Source organism: Podarcis pityusensis, assembly GCF_964106645.2.
Source record: "Podarcis pityusensis genome assembly, chromosome: 3".
Taxonomy (NCBI): domain Eukaryota; kingdom Metazoa; phylum Chordata; class Lepidosauria; order Squamata; family Lacertidae; genus Podarcis; species Podarcis pityusensis.
Window position 1 is genome coordinate 110634391 of NC_138026.1, and position 8703 is coordinate 110643093.

Genomic DNA, 8703 nt, shown 5'->3' on the forward strand with positions numbered 1-8703 from the left:
GACCCTTTCAAAATGGTGATGTGCAATTCAATACCTTAATCACCTGATCTAAGGTTAAACACTCACATCAGAGCTAGAAGCAAACAATAACAACAATTAATTATCAACTCAGCTAGAGCTCAGAGAAAGCTGCTTCTACCTTAGTATACTCCAATGGAATTTTCCTATGTTAAACCTTTAACAACATACATGCAGGCATTACAGTGTGAATGAAACAATTATACTTAACAGCACTCAGCTAAGAGTCTGACTCATATGTAGCTTCTTCATATGTGCCTGCAACTTCCCTATCTCTTTGGTCACTACTAGAAACAGGATGCTGTCCAGGACAGACCTCTAACCTGAACCAGCAGGGTCCTTCTTGCATTCTTGCGACCTGGAGTGCTCCAGGTTTGAGACCCATGGGGCCTGGCGGTACGCAACAGCCCTGATTAGAAACAGAAGAAGAAAAGGCAACACTTGGGCAATATTGAGGATTCCTTGATAATCGTGTGATCTCCTTTCCCCAGCATTATATCCTTGCAAAACCAGGTAAGCTTATCTCTCCAAAATGCCAGTGTGCTACTGAACACTGGGGAAATTAAAAGCATGGATTGCATGAGAAAAGGTGTGTGTGTGTGTGTGTGTGTGTGTGTGTGTGTGTGTGTGTGTGGTGGCTTATGCTGTTTGATTAATCTCATCACTGTGCCTTGGGAAAGGAGGATTATCAGTCTGCCGTGACTCTTAACGTGTGTGGATGAGTTCATTCTCTCCCCCACCCCGCCGAAAACCCTTATGCCAAGTTCAAATGGAGCAAAACAACTTCAGAGTCCTTTGCACATAAGCAGGAGAGGAGGGCAAAGAAACTTCTGCAGCATCTCTCTGGCTGCTTCTCGGGAAATGTTCCAAAGAGAGAGCATTTTCTGCCTCGGGCAATCAGCTGCTGATGAACACTGAAGACGTTGCTCCATCTTGTATCCACCCAGAAGAGCTCTTTTACATTAATGGCACTTACTTTTGGAATCCTTGCAACAGCCTTCTCCCACCTTGCAGATTAGGCATGAACAAACAGTGCTTGCCTTTCTTGCCACATGCCCAAAACCTATTTGTTTCAAAACAGGCCATTTCTGATCAGCAGTAATGTTGCCATTAGGTTAGGAATGGGAGAGGAATTTGATTCAGCTAAGGATGCTATTCATTCATCATTCATTCATCATTTTACTTGTATGCCACCTTTCCAGAGTTAAAACAAAGCTCAAGGCGGCTAATAATAATAATAATAATAATAATAATAATTTATTACTTATACCCCACTTATCTGGCTGGGTTTCCCCAGCCACTCTGGGCGGCTTTCAAGAGAATATTAAAATACAATAGTCGGTTAAACATTAAAAGCTTCCCTAAACAGGGCTGCCTTCAGATGTCTTCTAAAAGTCTGGTAGATGTTCTTCTCTTTGACATCTGGTGGAAGGGCATTCCACAGGGCGGGTGCCACTACCGAAAAGGCCCTCTGCCTGGTTCCCTGTAACTTGGCTTCTTGCAGCGAGGGAACCGCCAGAAGGCCCTCTGCGCTGGACCTCAGTGTCCGGGCAGAACGATGGGGGTGGAGACGCTCCTTCAGGCTTACAACGTGACAAGATTTACATACCGTATTTTTCGCCCTATAGGACAGTGTTTTTCAACCACTGTTCCGCGGCACACTAGTGTGCCGCGAGATGTTGCCTGGTGTGCCGTGGGAAAAATTGAAAAATTCGAAAGATTAAAAAAAAATATTCAAATTTTCGCCCACTAGGCGGGCGCCGGACTGTGTCCTGGGTATGGGGGGGTTCACTACACCCTCGGCCAGCAGGGGCGCCGATTGGCGCTCCTCAGGGGGACACCCTCCACTTTTCTGATGTCCGGGCTGTGATTGGTCCAGACTTCAGCCTGGACCTATCACAGTAGGACATCATCTTCCGACTTCCTTCCCGCCCGAGCACAGTGTGCGCAGCAGCGGAGAGAAGACGACGTCGCGACTCGAGTCAGCAGGAGGACCGGAGCAGGAGGAGATGGACGGAGACCAGGACTCGGCGGGAGTCGGCACTGCAGAGACACTGCATCCGGATCCTGACCAGGCCGCAGGTGCAGCATGAGGTGTGGAGGTTATCTGGAACCAGTCGGTCACGGTCGGGTCTCGGAAGAGAGACGAGTGAGTCCAGCCCTGTGCAGCAGCAGCTTTCTCTGAGCAGTCCTCCTGTCAGTCCTCCTCCTCCTCATGCCTATACCATCTGTGCCATGCCTATACCATCTGTGCCATGCCTATACCATCTGTACCATGCCTATTCCATCACTTGTGCCATGCCTATTCCAGGTTGCGCACTGAATAAAGTATTTTATAATTTTTCATATTTCTGTTTACCTACTATTTCATAATAAAGTAATTATAAAATACTTTCTTTGTGTTTATTTGATTCCGATTCAAGAGAATTACTTTATATATAGTCAATATAGGCACAGAGTTAAATTTTTTAACATTTTCTAATGGTGGTGTGCCTCGTGATTTTTTTCATGAAACAAGTGTGCCTTTGCCCAAAAAAGGTTGAAAAACACTGCTATAGGATGCACTTTTTCCACTCCAAAAATGAAGGGGAAATGTGTGTGCGTCCTATGGGGCGAATGCAGGCTTTTGCTGAAGCCTGGAGAGCGAGAGGCGTCGGTGCGCACTGACCCCTCTCGCTCTCCAGGCTTCAGGAAGCTATCTGCAAGCCTTGTAACCTGGTGAATGCTAATTACGGCTGCTTTAAGTCCCAGGCTGTATATTTTATATAATATATAAATAATAATATATAATAATAATAATAATTTATTATTTATATCTCACCCATCTGGCTGGGCTTCCCCAGCCACTCTGGGTGGCTTCCAACAAAATATCAAAGTACAATAATCCATCAAACATTAAAAGCTTCCCTAAACAGGGCTGCCTTCAGGTGCCTTCTAAAAGTTGTTCTCTTTGACATCTGGTGGGAGGGCGTTCCACAGGGCGGGTGCCACTACCGAGAAGGCATTTTTCACACAGAAAAAAGAAAAAACATGACAAAACACACAACAAAGACAATAAGCTAAACACATAAGAAAATTATTACTTCAAATACCTAAATCTGTTAACATTGGTAACTGACTTCCTAGAATCCCCTCTATCTGAATTTCATTATATCACCTGTATAACAGTTCTCCAATTTCATATTTCTAATAATATTAACTCCTTTCATTAACTAACCTCTTCTCCTTTATTATTATTCTAATCATTAATATTTACTACCACAATATTCTTATTCTACTCCTAACCCTGTTTGTTACTTCCAAGAATTTTATATTTATCTTATATTACAATATTTAGCTAAATATTCTTTAAATTTCTTCCAATCCTCTTGTGTCTCCTCTTCTTTCTGGTTGCAGATTCTTCCAGTCAGGTCAGCCAGCTCCAAAAAATCCAACATCTTCATCTGCCAACCTTCTATTGTTGGTATTTCTTGCGATTTCCAGTTTTTGGCTAATAAAAGTCTTGCTGCTGTACAAAAACAATCTAACATCTTTTTGGAGCAATTCCAGTCCTATTATTCCAAGTAGAAAGGCTTCTGGTTTCTTAATAAATGTATTTTTCAACATTTTTTTCAACTCATTATAAATCTTTTCCCAGAAGTCTTTCACCTTAGGGCACGTCCACCACATATGATAAAAAGTACCTTCTTTTTCTTTACATTTCCAACATAGATTAGCATCTGTATGATAGATCTTTGCTAATTTCACCGGGGTTAAGTACCATCTATGCATCATTTTCATAATATTTTCTTTTAATACAGTGCATGCAGTGAACTCAACCTCTTTCTTCCACAACCTTTCCCAATCTTCCAACATTATATTGTGTCCAACATCTCTTGCCCAATCAATCATCACTGATTTAACTTGTTCATCCTTTGTATGCCGTTCCAACAATAAATTGTACATTTTAGAGAGATTTTTAACATTGGCGTCTAACAATTCCGTTTCCAATTTGGATTTTTCTATCGCAAAATGAATTTTCTTATCAAGCTTATACAATTCATTAATCTGGTAATATTATAATCATCCATCCAATCTATCTTTAATTTGATCAAAGGCACTGGACCATTTTCAAGCATTCCTTGATCAACCAATGAGTTCCTGATGAGAGCCAGCAATGACAAGAGATTTCCTTCTCGTTTGTATGCCCACAAACATCAATCTCTTCCTGACCAATAACAGCACTGGTAACTTTTTTAAAAAAAATCGAACTCACTGATGCCTAAGAGAAAATGTAAATCTGAGAGACTCTGGATGAAAGTTCGCAAGAGTACAAAATGATCAATGGCGCCAAGAAACACTCACCCTTAAGTAGAAACATATATTTTTATATCCAGCTGACTTTCACTTGCTATCGTATTACTGAAATGAAAATGTGTTTTAATTCAAGCCAGCCGCCCATAATCACCCACCATTTTTCAGCAATCTTCAGAGAGGAACAATCTGTTTCATGGAGCGAAATGAGGAACCTCTGAATAACTAGCTGATTGGAGAGGCAGAAATGTTTGTAATATATATGGAGGGCTTTTTGGAGGGGGGGATGCTTTAGCGAAAGAGAGAGCGTTTTGAGAAAACATCAGTTGATCTAAGTTCTTTCACAAACTTTACAGACTGTTGTCCTGCGATCTGGAGCTTTGAGCAAAGTAGAGTTTCTGGCCAAGGAAGTTATGGGTCACATACGAAGCCCTATAAAGGCATGGATATAGTCCCTCCATTTAAATCAGTTAGTCTACCAGATCACTTAAACTTGGTCCTCAGCCCTCTCCTTAAAGCATACATCCCCAGCTTCAATCCACAAATATCCACACAGCTTCCAAAGGTGAAGTTCAACAAGCTTACCTTCACAAACATCAGCCTGTTTCAGCCTTGCAGCAGCTAGGTAAAGGTAAAGGTACCCCTGCCCATACGGGCCAGTCTTGTCAGACTCTAGGGTTGTGCGCTCATCTCACTCTATAGGCCGGGAGCCAGCGCTGTCCGCAGACACTTCCAGGTCACGTGGCCAGTGTGACAAGCTGCATCTGGTGAGCCAGCGCAGCACACGGAACGCCGTTTACCTTCCCGCTGGTAAGCGGTCCCTATTTATCTACTTGCACCCGGGGGTGCTTTCGAACTGCTAGGTTGGCAGGCGCTGGGACCGAACGACGGGAGCGCACCCCGCCACGGGGATTCGAACCGCCAACCATGCGATCGGCAAGTCCTAGGCGCTGAGGTTTAACCCACAGCGCCACCCGCGTCCCGTGCTTGCAGCAGCTATGTTTCCAAATGCTAACTCCATCGCCTTTTACCCACCAGCTCCTGCCAACTTGCTCCAGCTTCTGACCATGGATATTGGTTGCCTTCAAGCTGCAACCCCACTCAACTAGAGAACTTGCCTTCTCATGTCTCCACAGCATCCTGCTACTAAATGATCACCTCCTTCCATCTGCCAGTCCACCTACCTGTGGCAGGAAAACACCCAGCGCTGAATGTCCTTGTGTTCTGATAGGGAAGGAAAATGCTTTGCTCTTGGCTTTACTGTTGGTTTGCAAGCCCCCTCCATAGAGGCTGGCCCCTCTCACTGTCCTTGGAGCTTGCTTACCAGTAAGCTCCTCTGGCTGATATCCAGACAGACCAGGGAGATTTTAATAGGCGACATTTTCCCAAGCGTGGGTAAAATGCACAACCCCTCCCTCCTGCTTCCGCAGGGGAAAGAAAATAAGTCAGAAATCTATTTACATGATGTTTATTTCTGACATTACAGCACTAGAGAAAAACACGTCCTTTCAGTTCAGTTCTTCTAGCACGTCGGACAAACTTCCTGAACATGCGCACACAGAAGGTTTCAAGTTACACTCTTCACAAAGACTTATCCAGCCTGTGAACATCCTGGGAAATTCTTCTTTCCCACAGATAGGCACATCATGTGATGTCAACAGTCTGGCTGTCTGCAGCGGTGATGTTTCCATATATTGACATTTACTCCTTCATACCCACTCAGCTGGCATGTGCTTTTGTGACATCACAAGTGTTCACAGCCAATGGCAACAGCTGGGGAGGCATCATTAAAACCTCAGACCTCACAATGGTGGGCGCAGCTCAGCAGGGCTTTGTTCATTTGCCTGTCTGCAGCCCACCTCTTCTCTATACTGACAACCAGGGAAGGGCACACCGTGAACCCGGGGATGGGGACATTTTTCACTGAAGCTAAAGAAAAGCAAAAAGAAATCTCTGAGCTTCTTCTTGGGTTGATGATTAACTGTTGTTCTCTGGTAGCTCTGACAAGGTGTTTAACTATAAATCACATGGGAGGCTACTGAATTGCAAACCTGCCATCATGGAAGGGTGGTAGCTGGAGTCTCTTTTCCCCTGGACTCTGTGGGATTAAGGATGTAATTAAGCTCTTCAGGAGCACCCGGCCTCAGACTGTAATGGGGGCTGGAATATGGGAGAGACAGAGTTTTGATCTCAATCCTGTTTAAAGTTATTTCTAAAAAGAAGCCGAGCCTATGCTTGGATAAGCATGTGTTTTAGGGAATTATCTGGATGTATCTTTGACGTTTTTGTTCTGTTTTGGAGAAAGCTCTTCAAGTAAAGTTTTGAATAATAGCTAATGGGTGTGGACAATGTTTCATTGCAAAAGGAGCCAGTTTTTTGTTTTTTTTTGCATCCAGTCGCTTCATGCTGTAAAATATTAATATCTAATATCTACACCCCACGCCATCTCTCCATCCATTTAAGCAAGGAGGATTATCACAAATCAGGCAAAATCACTCAAGGAGAGGTAACAGCACAGCTGGTGAGGTGCTTAGTTTGGGGAGAATCCCAGAGGGCTGGACAGAGTGGCCCTCAGCCTCAGGGCAAGATGGTTCCTCAGAAGCTCCTCTAGGAATACAGAAATCTGTCTTACGTTGCGTCAATCTCTTGGTCCACCTGGCTCAGGAGCATCTACATTGACAAGCAGCTGCTATCCAGGGATTCAGGTGGAGAGTCATTCAAGCCTAGAGATGTCAGAGCTTAAACCTGGGACATTCTGCATGCAAAAGAAATCCTCTGCCACTGAACTATGGCCCTTCCCCACAACTGAATTTCATGTGCCCCCTAATGTGTATCAATGCAACCCCCTGGGATTGGGTGTATGAAAAAAGGCAGGCAGGTGTGGGGCTCGTTGAAGGTAGGATGAGCTTGGTGGGCCAGTGCCCCATTCATCCTGATGGACCAGCCTCTGCTGGAGATAAGCCAAAGGAGGCAGAAGCCGGATGTGGTTGGATTGCTGGGAGTACATTACAACAGTGTTCCATTAACATCGCAGCCAAATTGTACAAATCCGGAGACCTTATTCACGCCAACACATCCAGAAAAGCAGTTCACGCTAGTCACCCAGAGAAGCAGCTACAATTTCAGGCACTTATCCAAACAGAAGAGAATCCCCCGACCTTTCAAGGCTGACCCATCACCAGCCATGATAAATGGCTGCACTGTCTTATAGACACAATGCACCAGCTTTGCGCTTTTCACTGCCTTGGTCAAAGTGGATAACTTATGGTCTCAATTTTCAGCGTCTCGGGCAATAAAACATTCACTAAACTCTTCCCGGCCTCTGATGTTTTGCAGGCACTGAAGACAGCCCTGCTCATGAGTAATGGTGTGTCTCGGCGTCTGGGGCAAGGAGGCTTTGGTTAGTTCAGGACTAAGGTTGTTTGCCTTCCTAGAGGTTCCACATGGGTCAGGCCTGAAGCGTGTCTCAAGTCCGCTCTTCAGAACATCAGAGTGGTTTATGTCTTCCCTGGATTTGAACAGGGCCCATTTCCAAAAGTCTTGACAGTTGACAATCAGGGAATAATGGTGATGAATGTCAAGTTTCCTAGGCGGAATCTGCTGGTGAGCAAGCTTTCCAAATATAAAGTAGATTCCAATCTAAAGCAAGGGCTGCCAACCTCTGCACATTTCAATTTTGAAGCAAATGACATGCGTGCAAGCCCCTCTGCTCGCCTCTCCCCTGGTTGGCCACCAGGACACTGAACGAGATGGACCACTTGCCTGATCCCCCAGGGCTCTTCTTATGTCACGTCAAGCATTTTGTAAGAAGTGAGAAATAAATTCATCACTGAAGCAACGGCACCACCAAGTTCCTGGCCTTCAGCTTGCCCACTTCCTGCCCAAGATCCTTGCTTTCCCTGGGGCTTGAGCACCCAACAGATTGGTTCCCAGAGCTATTGGAACATTTGTCCCAGTACATTTCTGAGCACAATTCAAAGTGTTGATGCTGACCGTTAAAGTCCTAAACGGCCTCAGCCCAGTATACCTGAAGGAGCATCTCCACCCCCATCGTTCAGCCTGAGGTCCAGCTCGAACTGCCTTCTGGCAGTTCCCGCACTGCAAGAAGTGAGGTTACAGAGAACCAGGCAAAGGGCATTCTTGGCAGTGGCACCCACCCTGTGGAACGCCCTCTCATTAGATGTCAAGGAAAGAAGCAACTACAGTGGACACTCTGGTTGCGAACCCACAGCATTGCGTCTGCACATGCACGGGTCACGATTCGGCACTTCTGCGCATGCACAAAGCGCGATTTAGTACTTCTGCACATATTCTGCACATATCCCACAGCATTGCGTCTGCACATGCATGGGTCACGATTCGGCACTTCTGCGCATGCACAAAGCGCGATTT

General features: G+C 45.1%; 1 long non-coding RNA gene across 1 annotated transcript; it reads left to right on the plus strand.

Annotated features, from left to right (window-relative positions):
* The first annotated feature begins 6122 nt into the window (after positions 1-6122).
* On the plus strand, positions 6123-8154 carry LOC308474266. The gene is made up of 2 exons (XR_013984638.1): positions 6123-6280; positions 7648-8154. It is a non-coding gene; the product is annotated as an uncharacterized lncRNA (long non-coding RNA).
* Positions 8155-8703: the final 549 nt, after the last annotated feature.